The sequence below is a fragment of the Hemicordylus capensis genome, chromosome 2, assembly GCF_027244095.1.
Source record: "Hemicordylus capensis ecotype Gifberg chromosome 2, rHemCap1.1.pri, whole genome shotgun sequence".
Taxonomy (NCBI): Eukaryota; Metazoa; Chordata; class Lepidosauria; order Squamata; family Cordylidae; genus Hemicordylus; species Hemicordylus capensis.
Genome location: NC_069658.1, coordinates 23,270,168 through 23,290,914, shown reverse-complemented (window position 1 = coordinate 23,290,914; position 20,747 = coordinate 23,270,168). Strand labels below are relative to the sequence as shown.

Genomic DNA, 20,747 nt, shown 5'->3' with positions numbered 1-20,747 from the left:
AAATAAATCTCTAGGCTGGGTGCCTGCATTCAGCAATCAAGATTGTGCTTGCAATTTCTAAGGCTGGAGTGGGGACCGTGCTTGTTGCACCATGAACATGGTCAGCGAAAATGAGATGTGCATGCATATTCTCATTTTCTACTTGGAGCCAGTGCACTTTATTAGTCGTGGGAAACACTTGCATGCAATAGTCTTTGGACTGAGTCCAATGTTTATTTTGTGTGCATAAAATAGGAGTACTTTTCAAAGCACCTATTCTAAACATAACACTTCAATTCACTTTAGTGTGATTCAATTAACTCCAGTGCTCTTTAGAGTCAAGGGCACCACTAGGTGAGGCTTGAAGGTGGGGAGGAGAGCTGGTCTTGTGGTAGCAAGCATGAATTATCCCCTTTGCTAAGCAGGATTCTCCCTGGTTTGCACTTGGATGAGTGACTACATGTGAGCACTGTCTGCTGTAGGAGGCTGGAGGTGTGTCCTGCTTATCTGAGTTGCTGTAGGAGTGATTAGTAAGGCTAATCCCATTTCCAAAGAAGGGAGTTAGCTATTTCTCTTATGAAGGTCTCTTTGATTCGGGTCTGCTTGCTAGCTTCCCCCTTTTTTATGAGAGAGGCCATGGGGGACTCCCTTCTGACCTTGGGCAGTGTAGCCCCATGTTTGCTTGTGCTAAGTGATAGTTTATTTTTGCAAATGGCATAGTTTGCCAAATTGCAAAATTTGCAAACAAATGGCATAGTTTGCCAAATATGGGCATGCGCAGAGTTCACGATCCCATGGGCTCAGGTATCCAAGGTGGAGGTTTCAAGCTTGCAACTCCAAATCACATAGAGGGATGCTGCTGGCAGCCCCCAGACAAGCTGTTTCGGTAACAGGTCCTAGGTACACTCCCTGGCATATCCATGTAGGGTTGGGAAAGGCTCCTGCCTAAAACCTTTGAGAGCTGCTGCCAGTCAGTGCAGGGCCTATACTCTCAGCAATATGGAGCTATATGGACCAGTGGTCTGACTATAAGGCAGCTTCCTATGTTCCTTTGAAGGCAAAAGCAGCTGCTAAGAGACTGAAAGGACAGGTTTAGAAATAGTGTTGTGTCACAGAAGTTAAAGAGCCCAAATAAGATTCTTTTAGTGTCCCACAGAATGAACAAGTTGTTCTAGTAAGAACTAATCAGCCTCCTTGCCCTTTATTGTCTCTACAACTGGATTATATTTGGTTCAAATTGAGGTCCACAAGTTAGATCTCTTGCACCTCAAATATTTATGCGTCCACCATCTTGGATCGGAGTGGATGACATCATTACAAAACTACACCATTGAGGTGTCCCTGTGTGCAACTCACTACAACTGTAAATTTGGTTCAAATCAGTTAGACAGTACTCCAGTTAGTGCACTTGCGCCTCAAAGGTTTTTGTGTCCACCATCTTGAATTGGGGTGAGTGACATCATCACAATCTATGCTATTGAGGTGCCCCTGTGTGCCCATACAATAGCAAATTTGGTTCAAATTGGTTAAGCGGTTCACAAGTTAGCTAATTTGTTCCTCCAAAGTTTATGGTTCTGCCATCTTAATTAGGGTAGATGACATCATCACAAACTACACCACTGAGGTGTTCCTATGTGTCACTCACTGCAACTGTACCCAATTTTGTTCCAATGGGTTATACAGTCCACAAATTAGCCCGCTTGTGCCTCAGATGTTCACATGGCCACCATCTTGAATTGGAGTGGATGACAACGTCACACACGATGCCAGATTTGGTTCAAATCAGTTAAGTGGTTTACAGGTTAACCCACTTGCACCTCAAAAGTTAATGTGTCCGTCATCTTGGATTGGGGTAGATGACATCATCACAAACTATGCCAATGAGGTGTCCCTATGTGTCCCCACAACTGTACCAGATTTGGTTCCTATTAGTCCAGGCGTTGCGAAGTTAATAGGGGACACACACACACAATGCCAGGTGATCTCTTAAGCCTACAGGCAAGCAGGCTAATACAACTCTGCTTTGCACCACAAGATGTTCTAAGCAGGCCTGTAGCCATAGGAGGTCTGGATCTCTCAGGGATATTCTCACAGGCTGCCTGAGGGAGGTATTACAGTACCTGAGGGGAGGCACCAAATACTGCCATGCCACTGGTGGGGGCCGGCCCCCTTTCAAACTGACCTTTGCAAGCTTTAAAAGTGGTGTGGGGTTGGGGGAGAGGGAAGATATTGAGCAGCCTCCTTTTCTCTCCTTGGGCTTCCTGCAAGCTGTGTGAGGAAAGGTGTTCCTTGCAAAGCTTGTAAGGGTCACATGGGCCCCAAATCGCTGCCCTGATGGCAGCTGGGTGTGTGTGATCTTGTTGCCTGATAATCTGTTGTCTGAGGTGACTTCCTCATCTTGCCTCATGAAAGGGCCGCCCCTTAACCTTTTCAAGACATATTGGAAGAGGGCGGGGATAGAAGCAGCTACCTCTTTAAATTGTGGAGACGAAAGGAAAAGTGTGGGGGCAATATTGTACCCACTTACTTAGTAAACCTTCTCGCAGTGCTCCAACCAAGGCATGCAAAGGGCAGTGGGATAACTGGCAACGCACAAGGGACAATTTTACATATTTGTAAATAGTTTAACGCTATTTAAACTATTTAATAACATTAAATAATATTTATACATTTGAATAAACTGCAGACATATTACATAAGTAGTGTTTGGGCTTTCTTTCTTTCTTACTTTCTTTCTTTCTTTCTTGCAACGTATGAATAGATAGATAAGCTTTATTACGGTCTTTGACCAGTACAGAAGCAAGCAGAAAAACATAATATCATACCCATACAGCATAGCAACAATATAGCTTTACGAATACACAGTGGCATGATAAATTATTCCATGACAGTGGCCATTAGTTGTTGGCGTATATCCATTGCTATTAAGCAAAGTTTAGCCACATTGTGAGTAATGTGGGTTTGGGGATCTGATAAAAAAAATAAAAGGTATGCTTCATCTCCTCTGCCTGGTAAATCCTTAATCAAAGGTAAAATTAATGATTCACGCGAATGCCCGTAAAAGTTACAATATAATAAAACATGACCCACATCCTCTATGGCTTGTGTACTACAAGGGCAGTAGCGTTCAGAGAAGGGAATCAGCATACCTGCCATATAACACTGCTGAGGGCAGCACATCAAAGCGGGCCAATGCAAATACTCTACGACAGGGATTCTCAAAGTTGGGTCCCCAGATGTTATTGGACTTCAACTCCCATAATTCCCAACCAAAGGCCACTGGGACTGGGGATTATGGGAGTTGAAGTCCAAAAACATCTGGGGACCCAACTTTGAGAATCCCTGCTCTACGATATTTAGAGACTATTAGGGCTTGACAGTAATCAGCTGGCTTAGTGCTAAGAGCATGTCTCCATAATTTAAGTCATTTTGGGGCCTTGCTTAGCTCCTGTTGCCATTCCATGTCCAATAGTCTTTGTTTAACAGCCTTTTTCGCTTGCTCATGGCCCATGGATTGCAGAGCTTCAGGAGAAAAGCCACAAGCAGCAAGCTTTTCTTTAACAGCTGACTTCCACTGCGTCTGAAAACTGTCTTCAAGCATCCGTGGGGCCAGGCCCATTGGTGAGAATATCACCTTCAGCCAATAGTTAAGGGTGGTAATCCACACTCGGGTTTCCACTCGTGTAACTCCCCAACTCCAATCTTAATACTGTATTGAAGACACATTTTGGGACTTGCATAATTGATCTTAGAAACTTAGATTGTATCGTCTCTATCTAGGTAAAGTTGGAATAAAGGCCCAATTGCGCACCATACAACAGCTGCATCACTACTTTTGTCTCAAATAATTTCAAAGCCGCTGGGACATATTGCCCTCCCTTGGTATAATAGTAAGACATGATGGCTGAGACACTCCTTTGCACTACTTGTGAAACATAGTCTAGGTGAACATCTCTTCGGCCTGAAGAGTGAAGAGCTATTCCTAAGTAATTAAAACAGTGGACCTGGGCTATTTTATTACCATTAATGTACCAGCAATTATCTTTAACATTCCTGGCAAAGGTCATTATTTTTGTCTTTTGGTAGTTTTATCAGCAACTTTTCCTCCTCACAAAATTGTGCAAAAGATTTCAGGGCTCTTTTTAGCCCTATTGCAGAACGTGAAAGAATAACTATGTCATTGGCATACAGAGGAAGTGAGATATGCCTATGCGCTAATTTAGGCAGGTGGAACTTTTTTTTTATTTTTACAAAAAATCAAGGTATTAAACTACTGAGTTGATATAGTAGTTAAATAGTAGTGGGGCAAGCAGGGGCATAGCTAGGGGAGAGGGAGCCTGTGTTCATCCCTCTCTCTGGCGGCCCCCAGAGTGAGGGAGATAATGAAGAAAATAGGGATGGATGGAGTTGGAGGGCCCTCAGGAGCTGGGGGCCCGTGTTCTTTGAACCCTTTCACTCAATTCTAACTATGCCCCTGGGGGAAAGGACACACCCTTGTTTGACTCCCCGTCTTGTAGGGATTGGATCAGTTAGTTGTCCCTGAGTGCCACATCTAACTCTCAGCTTAGTATTACTATGCAGCCTATAAATCAGCAACGGGAGTCATTTATCGATATTGGTTAACAGTAATTTCTTCCATAGCCTCTCTCTACAGATGGAACCAAAAGCAGACTTTAAGTCCACGAAGGCAGCATGGAGTGGAATTTTAAGCCCATAAACATATTTCTCCACTAAATGTTGGAGAATCATTGCTTGATCTATTGTAGATCTTCCTGATCTGAATCCTGCTTATTCTTCAGCTAGAATATTGTTATCTTCTATCCAATAGTAAAACTTTATAAATAGATGTTTAGTATAAAGTTTGCTGACCACATTCAAGAGGCTGATCTGGCTGTAGTTGGCAGGATCTTTCCTTTGTCCTTTTTAATAAATTGGAATGATGATTGCCATACCCCAGTCATTCGGGATATGAGTGGATTTATCAATATATGTAAAAAGAGCTGCCAATACTGGTGCTCACCAGTTAATATTAGATTGGAACACCTCTGCAGGAATGGAATCATGACCCTTGTTTCTTTTCAGCTGCCCAATTAGTTGTTTAACCTCCCCAGTAGTTACAGCTGTCCAGTTTGTTAGCATCTGCATAGGATTCTGCCTCTAGGGGTATATAGTCCATCAAAACACTTTGTTGCGCATATAGTGAGTGGAAGTGGGCGTGCAATGTATGAATATATCTGAATAGCAGCAATTGGGTAAGTCACCCTACCTTAGGAGGCTCTCAAAATGACTATTGTCAGCCTTACATGTTTTCACACCTGAAGTAAGAAGTCAACATGACAAATGCCTCTTGCTCTGGCCCTGAGCCCATTTTTTAAAAAAATGACACACGGAGATGAAAATTGGAAGCAGAAAAATGGTGCCCCATATAGAAACTGCTGCCTTAGCAATTATTGCATGGTGAGGCTGACCCTAGGGGAAGGAGGGGCAGAGAGACCTCCAAATGCCCACCTGAGCAGAGAATATGTTTTGAGGGAGCAGTAAAGTGGGGGGGACCACTCCTCCAATACTTGGGGGGATCTGCAACCCCAGTTCTGTATAGTGGTGGAAAAGCAGGAGTTCAGGCAGAAGGAAAACTTGAGGAGCAGTTCCTCACTTAAATTTGCAGAGGGAGAGGAAAGACTTTTTGTGGGGGAGATGTGCACGAGCATCTGGGCAGACAAGGGGGCATTTGCACCTCTCTGGCGTGACCCAGTTCCATTGAATGGGCCTTACTCCCAGGCAGGTGGGCATAGGAGCGCAGCCTTTGCATCCCGCCCCCTGTGGAGATATGGCTTATTAGTTTTAGCAGGCAGGAGAGAGACTGTTTTTGTGGGGAGGTGTGATTTGGCAGGGGGAGTTCAGTGAAAAGAAGCAGAGGGAGGGACTGTTCCTCAAATGCTGAGGGGGGTGGTGGATCTGCACCCCTGCTGCAGACAGGGCTGGGCCTTTGTTCCTGGGGAGAATCAGCACATATTAATTAAGAAGTTTGAGACTCTCTATTTCCAATCAGCTTGAGTCCTCAACACACAGAGTAGGCTTGGCGGCTAGCCGAGCAAGGGGGCGGAGGGAGCACTCAAGACACACACCAACCCAGAGATGACACAGGCCCCCAAGGAGGATCTGGTGGTGCCTCCCATGGCTTGCAACTGCCTGCAGCCAATTCCTGCGGGACGCGCTGCGGATTTAATCATACCTGAGTGATCATGTCATCTTTCAAATGAGGTGAGTGCCATCTATTATTGCCTGCCTGAATATTAAGTGATGGAATTAGCTCTCCAGGCTGTTCACAGCTTGCTGGCGCTGGGCTCGGGAGTTGCAATTTTTCAGACGGGAAGAAAGCGGGTGCTTGCGGATTCCCACCTCCCTTCCGATGCTCAGCTGCAAAAGAAGGGTGTGTGTGAAATGGAGCTTGTCTCGGTTGCTAGCTAGTGTTTTTGTTGTGGTTGTTATTCGCCTCCCCCCCCGCCCATTACTCAGGAAACTTTCAGATTAAAAGGCATCCTGCCACTCACGGCTCATTCATCTCTTCCACGCAGCTGGGTCGTGGGGGAATCCTCGCCCTGACCTGCCATTCAGAGAGGATTTCCCCGCCCGGCCAATGGGAACTCCTCTCTTATCCCCTCCTTGAAGGAACCCTCGCACTTGCCCCGCCCCTATTCAAATAAGTGGGCGGGGCGCTCTTCGTTTTGAATGAACGCTGGATGCAAAGGGGAGAAGGGAAGCGCAGGGTTCCCAATCTCATCACCAAAGAGGCAAAAAGTGGGTGGGCTATGCTGAGCTGCCAATCAGGGCTTTCCTTCCACCCACTCCACCTATCCGAGAGGGGCGAGGCGGGCGCTTTGTACGGCGCTCCCCCAATGGTGACAAGCGCTGGAGCTAAATTGAGAACAACAGTAGCGGGAGGACTCGCGCTTTAGCCCCCCCCCCACCTCCCCATTCCTGGCTTGAAGTGGAAGGATATCTTTGGTTGCTTCTGGACTGGCAGGTGAGAGACTAAGCGGTGGTGGGTTAGGGAGGTTCCCCTGGGGCGGGGGAGAAAGGAGGGCAGCAGTAAGCCGGCGGGGTGATAGATTTGGTTCATGCGGGCAGGCAGTTCCACCGAGACCGCTGGCGCTCTCTTAGCGCGTGGGTTAACGAGGCGGAGATGTCTCTGTGGTGGTGGGATCTGAAGGGTATGGTGGAAAGGGGGTGCCTAGCAAGAGACCTTTCCATTGAAAAGGAGCTGGTTGGCCCTTGCTTGAGCCCCCTCCCCACCCCGTTTCGGAGTTTTCCCCTCTCCTTTCCCCAAAGGGGTGTGTGCACGCGCGCGCGCGCGGCATCCCAGAAAGTTGTGCGGAAGTCTTCTTGCCATTGACAGGGCAGGGGACCGGAGGCTGGGCGCACCGTTGTGGTGGTCCTCTGCCCTGAAGAAAGTCGCAGGCTTGCTTGTCATTACGTTGAGTTGCCCACCGAGATCCTGTGGAGATCCAAGGGATCATCATCCCGCGCGTAACTGCGGCTTGAGGGCGCTTGGCATTCATTCAGTAAACCGGCTTCTCCATGCTCGTCCTCGCCAATTGGGGAAGAAAGAGCCCCCTTGATTCGGAACGGGCTTCCTAGAGAAGCCGCCGTGGGATGGACATTGCCTTGCTTGTGAAAGCAGCGTGTGCACGCCTTTGCGCGCGGGGTCCCCTTTCTCCACAAAAGAGGAGAAGCTGGAGGAAGAGGACAGCTCCTAGCCACACACACACCCCTTTGGGGCCCAAACGACCAGGATCCCCCTCAGGCCCCCTCCCAATTGGGTGCCCGTCCCCTCTCCAGCCCGCGTCTTGTTCCAACCCAGACTGCGAGTGAAAGACATGAAGTCGCTAACAAGGGGACTTCAGCTGCTATAACTTGTCAGGAGGTGGCGGGGGTGGGAGGGACTCTGAGTGGCTGGGTTGCTCATCGAGAAGGCGAACGGCCGCCTCCCTCCCACAGCTGGTGCCCCTCTTTGCCCACGGCCAGCTAGGCTGGAAAAAGTAGCTGCTTGCTTCACTGGGGCTCTCGTTTGACTCCGACGGGAAAGGGCTTCGATTCGAGAGGCTGGGGTGGGGGGTGGGGGGCACAGTGCTACAGCGCGCCTTCTAGAGGTGAGAGCGTGCAACTGCAGCGGGGAACGACGACCCCAAGCCATCATTAGACGGTTGCCTTTCCCAGATAGATCTCTTTGCTCTTCACTCATTTGCATACTTATGATGATTTAAAAATAGTTCCGTACTGAGATCAAGTTATTTCTTTAATAATTGCTTTTTAAAACTTAACCGTTTCATTGACTGAAATCATGTTAAGACTGCTTTGTCAGTAGCTCTGAGTGGCTCGTATTAGCGAACAAAACACTGAAATCAGAAACAGCAATTAAAACCAGATGAAGCTGCATTTACAGGTGTAACACACAACAAAAAGTCTGGTTGGATTACTCGAAGGTACAGCTTCTTGGGAAAAGCCCTCCAAATGATGCAGCTCCTCCTGTTTCAATCTTGTCTGTGCGTTGCTCTCTCCCCTCTAGATAGAGCTTCTGATGCAACAAGGCTAAAACTCCATGGGGTGGGTGAGATCCCCTTCCAGACTTGCCAAGGGAGAAGCCACAGGTGTCGTTTGTGCATTAGGTAGCAAATGAGGCAGAACTGCTGGAAGAGCACTTGGGTTCTGTGGGCATAATCCTGCTCTGCTGGAGAAGGATACTGAATAAGCAATGGAAGGCGAAGGAAGAGCCAGTATGTTTCGATTGGAGATTTTAATGAGATCTATCTGGGTGCTCTCTTACTACTGACCTTAGAGATGGTGCAACTTTTAAACACAAGGTATATCTAAGACTTCTCATGTTTGTTTTAAGAGATAGCCATGTTTGTCTGTTGTTCCCAAAACAGAAGAAAACTGTGGCGCCAAGGGTAAAATGTCTGTCAAAGTAGGCGCTCGTCCATGTAAGTATGTGCCACAATAAATACTCTTGCTAGTAGTTTTCAAGATGACTTGGGGCTCTTTTTAAACTGCATTTTAAAGTTGGGGTCTTGCACTTTTAGACTTTTGGGCACTGGTAGCCATTTTTTTTAAAAGGAAGAATCAAATATGGAATAGGAGTCTTGGAGTGGTTGAAGACATTCGTTTACTGTGCAAAGGTTTTCAGGGTTTTTTGAATGCATGGAACTCCCCTGCTAGGCACCCAAACACACACCCATTTGTATAGGGTGCCAGTAGTATGGACTGGCAGGTCCCATGTGCATTGAATACATTGTTATGTGTTGGTTCTGTTGGAAGATGTGCTGTGCAGTGCAGCTGGCCTACATCTTTTGGCAATGTAAGCTGGACTTGTAGCACTAAGGAATGCCGTCGTTCTGAAACCACAAAGAAATGGCATATCATGGGAATAGCCCGTCCCACACGGTTCCTATTTTAAAAGGATCTTGCTGCTCATCTCATTTGGAATCAACAGCCTGGTATCTCAGTAGTTGACTATTTGGGTCAAGATTACTTTTTCCTTTAAAACACCTAAGGCTGACACACAAAGTTCTAAGGCTTTAGGTGCTGCCCCAGGAACACCCCACCTCACTGATTCATTGGAGATTATGGCAACCAAAGATGGAACACTGTGGAGATGGTATTTATGGTAAATCAAAGGACTAAAGTTTAGCTTTGTGGTTATCAGAAAGGTGGTAAGACAGGGTCTTGTGGCATCTTGGAGACCTATAGATTTATTGTGGCTTACATTTTTGTGAATTAGAGCCTTCTTTGTCAGATGCATGAAGTGTTTTCTCAGATGGCAGAGATATCTGATTTCAGTTGCCTTTATAAGAAAACAAACACACATACATGGGTACAGAAAATAAATGTGGCAAACAGTAGCAGCCGTGAAATGTAAGAGGTATGTCTTTCAAAGTTCCAAAGTATACATGGTGCATATAGAGACTGCTCACAGCAGCAGTAATTGGTGGGAACACAATCTTCCTAGTGTTACCTTGCAAAGCTAATGTCTGTAGTGGAGAGAAGTCCATGGTTCCTCTTAGGACCCAAGTGAATAGAATTATAGTTGCTGATGAGTTCTAGTTCAGCAATTTCACACTGGAGTCTCCCAGGGAAGCCTTTTTGTTGAAGAATCAGGTCAGCAGCAGAGTGTCCTGGGAGACTGAAATGTTCTCCCACTGGTTTCTGGATGTTGATAGTTTTGATGTCAGATATGTGTCTGCTTTATTCTTTTATGCCAAGATGGTGGTTCCTTTCTTTTGTTTTCCTCTCTGGAGGAGCTGGGCTTGGGCTGGGAGATAAACCTATACCCAGGGGTGGGAGCAGCAGAAATCTTCTCTTCTGTGCTGTGATCTTAGAACATGCACATTTCATCAAGTAGAGCAATGTGTGTGTGTGTGTGTGTGTGTAAACTTCTTAAAAACTGATCTGCGCTAATCTCTTACAAATACCTGAGTGCTGAGGATCCTGCTTTAGTGGCAGACTTGGGTGCAGGTCCTGTTGTTCTTGTTGTTATCGTTTTCTCTCTCTCCCTTTTCAGCGAAAAAAGTTCTTAAAAGCAGTTTGCATGGAAAAAGAAATAAGATGATTCTTAGTTCTGAAAGTGCTGAAATTATAGAACTATATGACATTTGCTAGCCAAATACTGTATTGAAGAAATTTGATCTGATTTAGTACTGTATGACCTAATTTCTGCCCACATGCTATTAATGAGAGTTTATTTGGTTTCTACTTTCTAGTTGTCCTGACTTAAATATTCACCAGTCCCATTAATAATTAAAACAATATGAATACAAGTCTTTAGTCTGCTTAGAATGCTCCATATGCTTTGGTACATTGTACAACAATGCTGCAAGACAGGCCAGAATGATCCTTCTATTGTAGGTGGGGCTGAGAGATAGTACCTTGTCTAAGGCCATTTAGTGAGTCTATGGCTGGGGACTTGCATCTCCGAAGTCGCTCTTCTTTGTGATAATAGCTCTCTGCTGTTTTTGTGGGGCATCTTCTTGTGGGCTTGCAAATAGTAGCTGATGGACTACTTGGCTTCTGTTGGTTTCCCTAAGATTTGTGTAGGAGAACAGGGAGAAATAATTGTCATGACTGACCTGTTTCTTCTTCTTTATATGAAGTCTCCAGTATTGGTTACCATCAAGGGCAGCATTTATGGAGCTTTAAAGTGATCCATTAAGGTGGTGCTCTTTGTAGCATGAGCCACCTAATGGCACAGCGGGGAAGCAACCTGTCTAGAGAGCAGGAGGCTGTTGGTTCGATTCCCCGCTGGTGTGTTTCCTAGAATATGGGAAACTCCTATATCGGGCAGCAGTGATATAGGAAGGTGCTGAAAGGCATCGTCTCATACTGTGTGGGAGATGGCAATGGTAAATCCCTCCTGTATTCTACCAAGAAAACCGCATGGCTCTGTGTTTGCCCGGAGTCGACACTGACTTGACGACATGACCTTTCCTTTCCCCCTTTCTCTGTAGCATGCATTGTCGGTTACCTTTGCTCTTCCTCTGCTAGCTGGGCAAAGAGGCAACTTTAAAATTTAAAATCTACCTTTTTTGTGTGTGACTCTTTTTATTGAGCAGGGGGAGAGTAACTGGCCCTCTCCAGCCCCAGCACAGCATCCCTTTGCAGTGGCTGTGGCTGTGTCTGTCTTAGGTTTCTTTTTTAGATTGTGAGCCCTTTGGGGACATTTCATTTCCATGGAGCCATTTTATTTGGTTATATCTATAAACTGCTTTGGGAACTTGTGTTGAAAAGTGGTATATAAATATGCTATTACAAATAACTGCTCTTATGCAGAGCCTATGGGTTCAGGTGTGGTTTTCACCCTTACCTCTTACATATACATCTTAGTACAAATAATGAGTTTTTATTGCATATTATTTTAGAAGAAAGACAAAGGGAACTTTGGGACGGGATAAGAGAGAAAATGACTAAGCAAGTTTTGGGGCAATATATCCCTGCAGGGCTGGGTCTGGGATTCAGGGGGTCCTCTACAAACCGCTTTCTGGCCACAGACACAGGCTGTGGCCACAGAGGTGGTCTCCAGGATCAGCAGGGGCCCTTCTGAGGGTACTGGGCCATTGGCAGCTGCCCAGCAATGCCATCCCCGATACCTGGAATCAAAACCTTGAAAATTTCACAGCCGGGAGCTCCAATTTTAGGTCAAAACTAACTTTGTAGAGCACTAACATATGTGCATCTGCTTTTTTAAAATGTCTAGATTTGCATTCTCTTATCGGAACTTGATAGGAGAGATTCCCCACCGCCCCACCAATGCAGAAACATCTAGAAAAGTGACTCTAAAATCAGAGGGAACTGTGTGGCTGCATTGGGTGAAAAAATCAAAAAGCCACAATAGGGTAATACCTTTTTATTGAGATAAACTAAAAGGGCACAAAATAGTGAACATGCTTTTAAATTCCCAGAAATATTTATACAGTCTGGATGTTAAGCAAAACAACAACAGAAGTGAGTGGGGGAGAGAAAAGGCTGGGCAGAAAAGGGGGACCCCCCCTGCAAAACCCCAACAGTTTGTAAGAATCTTAAGATGCAGTGCAAGAGGTCTTATGCAGACTTAGAGCAACTCGATGCAGTTCTTAATTAGAGGTAAAGACTCATTGGTTTCCACTCCCTAGTGATTACAGCCTGGTAAGGTGGCTGAGAACAATTTAAATATAGCAAAAAAACAAAACATTATAATACAATAGAAGCTAAGACAGGAGCACAGAAAGAACAGCTCTGCTGGATCAGGCCCAAGGCCTCTATAGACCAGCATCCTGTTTCCCACAGTGGCTCACCAAGATGCCCCTGAGAAGCCCACAGGCAAGGGCATGCCCTCTCCCTTGCTGTTGCTCCCTTGCAACTGGTATTTTGCTCCCCTGCAACTGGTATTTAGAGGCATCTTGCCTCTGAGGCTGGAGGTGGCCTATAGCTGCCAAACTAGTTGTCACTGATAGACAATAAATTTGTCTAAGCCCCTTTTCAAATCCATCCAAGCTAGTGGCCATCACTACATCCCATGGCAGAGAATTCCATAGATTAATTATGTGCTGTGTGAAAAAACTTCCTTTTGTTGGCCCTAAATTTCTTGGTCTTCGGTTTCATGGGATGACCCCTGGTTCTAGTGTTGTGAGAGAGGGAGAAAAATTTGTCTCTGTTCATTCTCTCTACTCCATACATACTTTTATAGACCTCCATCATGTCTCCCCATAGTTGCCTCTTTCTCAAACTAAAAAGTCCCAGATGCTGTAGCCTTGCACCATTAGGAAGGTGTTCCAAGCCCCTGATTATCTTGGTTGCCCTCTTCTGTACTTTTTCCAGTTCTACAATGTGCTCCTTAAGATACACTGACCAGAACTGCACACAGTACTCCAAATGGGACCACACTATAGATTTGTATAAGGGCATTATAATATTAGCATTTTTTAAAGCCTCCTTCTGAATGATCCCTAGCATGGAGTTTGCCTTTTTTACAGCTGCCATGCATTGAGTCGACAGTTTCAACAAAGTGTCCACCATGACCCCAGAATCTCTCTCCTGGTCAGTCACCGACAGTTCAAAGCCCATCAATGTATATGTGAAGCTGGGTTTTTTTTGCCCCAATATGCATCACTTTACACTTGCTTACATTGAACCACATTTGCCATTTTGTTGCCAGTTACTAATACAAAATTGAGCTTGTCCCCTTATTCCATGACTGCTAAGTTTACTTGAGAGCCTTTGGTGGGGAACTTTGTCAAAAGCTTTTTGGAAGTCAAAGTATACTTTGTCAACCAGATCACCTTTATCCACTTGCCTGTTTACACTCTCAAAGAACTCCAAAAGGTTGGTGAGGCAAGACTTGCCCTTGCAGAAGCCATGCTGGTTCTCCTTCAGCAAGGCCTTTTCTTCTATATGTTTAACCATTTTGTCCTTAAGTATGCTTTCCATCAGTTTACCCGGCACAGAAGTTAAGCTAACTGGCCTGTAGTTTCCCAGATCCCCACTAGATCCCTTTTTGAAAATCAGAGTTTTATTAGCTACTTTCCAGTCCTCTGGTATAGAGCCTGACTATAAGGACAAGTTACATTGTTGAAATTGCTAGATCAGCAATTCCACATTTGCGTTGCTTCAGGACTCTTGGGTGAATGCTATCTGGCCCTGTTGATCTGTTGATTTTTAGTTTTTCAAGTCAGTTTAGAACATTCTCTCTCATCTCAAATTTGGCCTAGTTCTTCAGTCTCCAAGCCTAGTAAGCTCAGTTCTGGAGTGACGGGTATATTATTACAGCTCTCTGTCTCTTTGATGCTTCTCCAACTCCAGGTCACTCTTATCCGGAGGGCAATAGCATGTCCCTAGTAACACATTTCCTTTCAGTCCTCGTATTGTCACCCACATAGTTTCTGTGGAGGACTCTGGTCCTCCTAGGTTTTCTAGCTTGTTGGATTATATCCCTCCTTTAATATACAGTGCTACTCCATCCCCAATCATCCCTTCCCTTGTCCTTTCTGTAGAGTTCGTAACCAGGAATAACAGTGTCCCACTGGTTTTCCCCCATTCTACCAGGTTTCTGTTATGCCCACTATATCTATGTTTTCATTAGCAACTAAGCACTCCAGCTCACTCATCTTGGCTCAGAGACTTCTGGCATCGGTCTACAAGCACCTATACGCTGAGTCTCTCACCTGGCGTTGGCGTATGCTATCTCCCTTACCATCATTTGACCTTTTTGGCCAGCTGTCATGTGTTTCTGCTCCTGGGTCTACTCTGTCCCATTCTAGTTTATCTGAAATGTTTGCACCCTTGCACCTTAGGGGATTTTGCTTGCAGAATGAAATACCACGCAGTTCCTGTTGGCAATTCCCCAGGCAGCATTTTAAAAGCTGCTCTGCTACCTTCTTGATTTTAAGCATCAGTAGTCTGGTTCCTTTGGGGACAGGGGAGCCATTTTCTATATATTTCATTCTCTAAGGCATACTTGTGGCTAATCTCAAGTGTGGCAGCTATTACAAAAGTTCGGAGAGCTGCCAGATAGGCTAGCTACAGGATGGGTGTGTGTGTGGGAAATGGCCGGTGGGTGGGTGGGGGGAACGGCGCTGAGAAAATGATGGTGGGCAGAAGGAGGTGGGGATGGATGGGGGGGGAAGAATGAGGTGGGTGGGGGGAAGAGGCGGCGGCAATGGGCGGGCGGAGGGAGGAGGCAGTGGCGGCAGCGGGGGGAGGAGGTGGCGCCCGGCGGGCCCACGGTGACAGGTGACAAACTAGAGGCGCAGATGCTCTGCACCCAGCCAAGCTTATTTGATTTATTTCTTTATATAAATCACTTTGGGAACTTTTGTTGAAAAGCGGTATATAAATATGTCACACTTGCATCTTATTTCAAATGGAGCCTGTCCCTTTTGTACAGGCTTTGCTTGCCCCCAAATGTCTCCCAGTGCTTAACAAATCTAAACTCCTCTTCCCGGCACCATCATCTCATCCACACATTGAGACCCCCTCAGCTCTGCCTGTTCCTATGCGTGGAACAGGTAGCACTTCAGAGAATGCTACCCTGGGGCTCCTGGACTTCATTATGCTACCTAGCAGCCTAAATATGGCTTCTAGGACCTCCCAACTACATTTCCCAAGGTTGTTGTTGCTGGCATGCACCGTGACAGCTGACTCCTCCCCAGCGCTACCTAACAGCCTATCTAGATGCTGCATGATGTCCGCAACCTTTGTACCAGGCAGGCAAGTCACTATGTGGTCTACTTGTGGGTCACAGACCCATCTCTCTATACCCCTAATGATCAAATCGCCCACTACTAGGATGCCCCCACTTACCCAGAGGAGTATCCAACCAAGGAAGGAGTCCCTTCTAAGGGAGCATTCCCCTCTTCCTCAGACTGATGTTTTCCTTCCCCAAGACCTTCATTCTCCATGACAGCAGAGGAGCTGTCAGCCTGGGAGTGGGATGCCTCTGTCACATCCCTGAGGGTTTAGTCCACATACCACTCTGCTGCCCTGAGCTTCTCCAGGTCAGCCACCTTGGCTTTGAGGGAATGAACTTGTTCACTGAGAGCCAGGAGCTCTTTGCCCTGAGTGCATGCACACCCATGATTTCTGCCCACCAAGCAGATAGTCATACATGCAACACTACATGCAATACACTGGGTCGCACTCCCTCCCCTGCTTGCATTCTACCTTCATAACTGGTTTTAGTAGCTATTTAGAATATATTGAGTTTGTTTCCTTGAAAGCTAGATCTTAGCTGCAGCTGTCATCTAATTAAAGCTTTTAAGCTCTGCCTTCCAAGAACATTACAAAAGTAGTTGAAGGTTCACCACCTTTTTATGCTGGGTGTCTCCTTTATGATAAAGGGGGACTGCTTGTGTGCTTCCCTGCGCACTGCCCCACCACAGAACTCCACACAAAACTCCTTTGATATCTGTTCACAAAGCTCTGGGTAGCAGTTTGCTAACAGGCAGGTTCCCCTGGTCTGAATCTTTTCTTCTCAAGAGCTGCTTTCAAACAGAGCCACCTCAGGAATGTAGTCCATCCCACAAGAGGGGGCACATGCAGCTAATTCCCAACCCACTGTCTCTAGGCACAACTGAAACTGCCCTGTCAAAAACAAACCCCTTGCTGGCCCAAATCCGAACCTAGGCATAACAAACTCACCTTGTCTTTTTCTGCTTGCTTGATTCTTTAGGACAGAAAACACATGTTTGCTGCTTCCCCAGTTCTGAGCCTTGTCTTCTCAAAAGCTGCTTCCAAACGCATTACACTACAGCACTGGAAACTAAAAAAAAAAGGTACCAGGGTCCTCCTTATGACTCAGGAGTTCATATAAAGAGAGTGTCTGTGACATACCCTCACAACCTTTCAGAATGAGGTATATCCACAGAGAAGGAGTTCCACAACCTGGGGGCAACATCTAAGTAATCCATGTACTTCCATGTTTAGAGAGCCAGCATAGTGTAGTGGTTAGTGTGTTGGGCTAGGACCCAAGTTTAAATCCCTTTCAGCCATGAAACCTACTGGATTACTGTTCCAGTCACTTCTCTCTCAGCCTGACCTACCTTATAGGGTTGCTGTGAGGATAAACATAACCATGTACATTGCTCTGGACTCCTTGAAGGAAGAGCAGGATAGAAATGTAAACCTCAATAAACAAATAATCTCTGAAGCCATGTAAGCCAGAACACACCCCTCCACTGTATGAGCCTACATTTGTAGAAAAGGTCCCTGCCCCTTTAAGCTCTAGTAGCTGCTAGAGGAGGAGCTTGTGTTGGGGAGGAGCTTGTGACAGGAGTCCTCTACTTAAGGCCTCAGACTGGTGAGTTGTTGCTGGACTCTGGAGCAGCATCCTATTCACTATAGAATATGATCTGTACTCAGCCTGGGAGCACAGTTTGAACCCTGACTGTAGGCCCATTCATACATTACATTCAGCACTCATACAACGAATGTACAGTGTACACAGGTGCAGTCATTCACTTGTTATGTTGAACGCAGGTACAGACTTCCTCTCCGTACCATGTACTTGAAAGGCTTGCATCCAGGTTTACTTTTAAAATGAACACAGGTACAAGTCATTCACACAAACACATGTACAGACATCTATAAACTTGTACAGCGTAATGCCTGAATCGGGCTCATCGCTATGATTCCTCACTGACCTACGCTGCCATGCTCAACAGTACCCATTTGGACACCTTGCACTGGTTCATGCCCAGGACCTGGACAGTGTTTTATTTATAAGAAACAAAAACACTGTCCAGGACCTGGGCATAAATTTTCATTTATGAAAATTGAGATTATGCTCTGGATAATGGATGGAGTTGATCACTTTTGCACATGTGGAATTACAACCAGGTGGGCAGGGGGGACCCAGCTGCACCACTCTCTGGGTTCTGGTAACACACAAAACAAACCCCTGGTGCTGCCATGGATATTACCAAGCAGTAATTTCTGATCTGGAGAGCCTGGCATTCATTCCTTTTGGCTTTAGGATTTGAATTTTTAAATCATTAACCATATAGTGAACCTTGCTGTGGTCAATTGAAATCTGGAGAGGACAAAGGAAGGAAACATTACCAAATGAAAATGAGTTGTTTCTTTTTTCTTCTTCATATTCTTATTTTTGTAAGAGCAATTACTTGTGTTCTTCTTTATGCAGTAAGCTAATAAAATCAGACAGCATGAAACATCTGGCAGCTTTTTTCATGGGTAAAATGTAGTTCAGTGTGTCATTAAATAATCACTCTACAGGCTTTGATATACAGGGCTGTTAAGCCTAAGAGGAACTGGAAAAAAGACAGAGTAGCCAACAAAAGGCACCTCTTTCAAAGCAAAAGCAAATGGAGATTGACCTTGTAACTTAGAAATGCAGTTTAAGTGCCTTGCAGAAAGGTATGTCTGTCTGTCTCTGGTTTTACCATGTAATGTTTGACAGACCATGTGTTTCCCTAAAGGGACTATAAGATGCTTTGGAGTTATTGGGCCTCCATTCATAATTTTTTAGGGATGAGATTGTAGCCCAGTGGTACAATCTCTGAATGCAGAGGGTTCCAGATTCAATCCCCAATATCTCCAGCCTGAAGCCTGACACTTTGGAGAACTGCTGCCAGTCAGAAAGCACTAAGCTAGATGGACCAGTGGTCTGACTTTGGTATAAGGCAGCTTCCTATGATTATTATTAATACTTCTTGTGTGTAAGGCTATGTATGCACTTGGGGATTGTGCTGATCTGTGTCACATATCCATTGGCAGACATCTGGACCTGGACTAGCACTGCACTGGTGCAACAATGCCAACAACCAGAGTGACTCTGCATTGTTCCATGAGGAGGGGGAAGGGGGTGATCTTCACTGATCTCCCCTTTCCCTCCTCAAAGTCTTGGGGGAATCGCAAAAGTTGGGTGGAGAGGTTATATGGTCTTTTAAAAACAATTTGCAGCCTGGGGCAAATTTTGGGAGTGTCAATTACAGCTCATGACCAGTTTTTTCTCTAATTTTTTTTCATCTGTATGCTGAATGAATTTGTTCTGGGTGGCAGTATCAAGGCTGTGTGTGCACACATGCATTCAGACTGGGGCCTTCCTGATTCAACCTGAGCAGGATCTAAAAGTAACTGAGCGGACATTAAAAAAATGTGTGAGCACATGCACGCACATGCGCACGCCTTAGAGGGAACACTGCTCATTACACCCTATAGTTATGACCCTGCCTCTGAAGCCCCACGTGCCTCTCCAAAATATGTCCTTCAGGGTCATGCAGCCCTCAGTGACCTATTTGGGGGGAGATATAGTGGGCTTCAGAGAGAAGGGGAGATGTGCAAAAATCGGCCCTTGTGTGATAGCATAGTGTTACTCTGGATATTGACAACCAGAGTGCTAGTCTGGTTGTCCACCAAGGTGTCCAAATGATATCAGGATTTCATTTTCACTTGGTGCACCTAACTGCCCTACTGTAGTTCATTGCTTAATAATAATAATAATAATAATAATAATAATAATAATAGAAAATAAGGGTGCTGCAGGATGAGACCACTATCCTGTATCTCACAGAGAACAACCAGATACCTCTGGAAAGGCCACACATGAAGTTGCCTTGAAGAAATGTGACATAATCAGTAATGGTTTCAGTGCTCAAACCAGTAAAGACTGCCTGGCTTTCAGCCTTAAAGAGGAGATTCCTTTGCAGTTGGAGCTTCTTTGGAGCAGAGGAATTGAGAGCATTGATTAACAGAATATATAATAATTTTTGGAGATCCCTGCAGCCAGGTCAAGGGAGCGTCTTTTCTCCCAGAAATCTGGGATTGCAAAGACATCCAGTGTGTCCTGTAGAGGAGATTTAATGCATTCTCTGCCTCTAGCTGGGTTTTGAATACTTGTTAGTAGGTTTCTGGGTCAAGTTCCCAAAGCCTTGCAAAAAATGTCTTACGTCCCTGAAAGTTGGATGTTGCTTAAAAGTAATAAAATAAAATAAAATTCTACCCATTTGGGAAGTGAAAAGGTCCCCCGTTCAAGTCTGTGATCTAATTTTTCTGCCATGCATTATTCAGTGGTGTTTGTTGAACAAGGCTCGAGAGATTCTTGGCTTTACTTCTTCAAAGCCAAGTTCTCCCCCTGCCCCTGAGCCCTTTTGGTTTTGCTGTCATTTCACAGTGAAACATAAGCCATCGGGGTGGATGGTGACGCACAACCTGAAAATAATATTTCCCTTGTTGAATGCTCCTTGCGCTACTGACTCAAACTGAAGTGTAAGTGACCTGACTCTTAGTGCTGATCTGCAAGCTCGCAGCAAAATGGTAAGGCAGAGTCTCTTCTGGAGTGTACCACTTCAAAGCCCAGGTGGGGGACTGCAGTGGTGTTCTCTTAATGCTACTCCCCCGCACCACCCCACAAATTTCCCTGCAACTAGAAAACTAGCACAAGGAGAATGGTTTCAGCCTAGCTCTTGTCTTGATGTGACAGTTATTTACCAGGAAAATGAAAAAAAGAAAAATCTAAGGAAGGCTTAAAACAATGCAGCCTCCCAGGGGCATAGCAAAGTCAGCGGAGGCTTACGTTCAATAAATGAACATAGCCCCACCCTTTAATTTTTCCCATGGTGCCTCTGGTGGAATAAAGTTATACATACACACACACACACACACACACACACACTTTATACGGTGGGGTGTTTTTTTGGCGGCAAGTCATGGTGGTGGCAAGCTGTGGGAGTGGGTGAGTGGCAGATGGTGGGGCCCCTGGGGGCATGGTGGCCTGTGTTCATTGG

At 45.6% G+C, this 20,747-nt stretch overlaps 1 protein-coding gene across 3 annotated transcripts in view; it reads left to right on the top strand.

Annotated features, from left to right (window-relative positions):
- Window positions 1–6,961: 6,961 nt before the first annotated feature.
- The window catches only part of PDZD2 (PDZ domain containing 2), a 382,173-nt gene continuing 368,387 nt past the window's right edge, over window positions 6,962–20,747 (top strand). For 2 of the 3 annotated variants that reach the window (XM_053299060.1, XM_053299054.1), the window contains exon 1: window positions 6,962–7,003. The gene's annotated coding sequence lies outside the window, so the exon portion shown is untranslated. The remainder of the gene's footprint in view (window positions 7,004–20,747) is intronic. The other variant, XM_053299061.1, reaches the window with a different exon arrangement.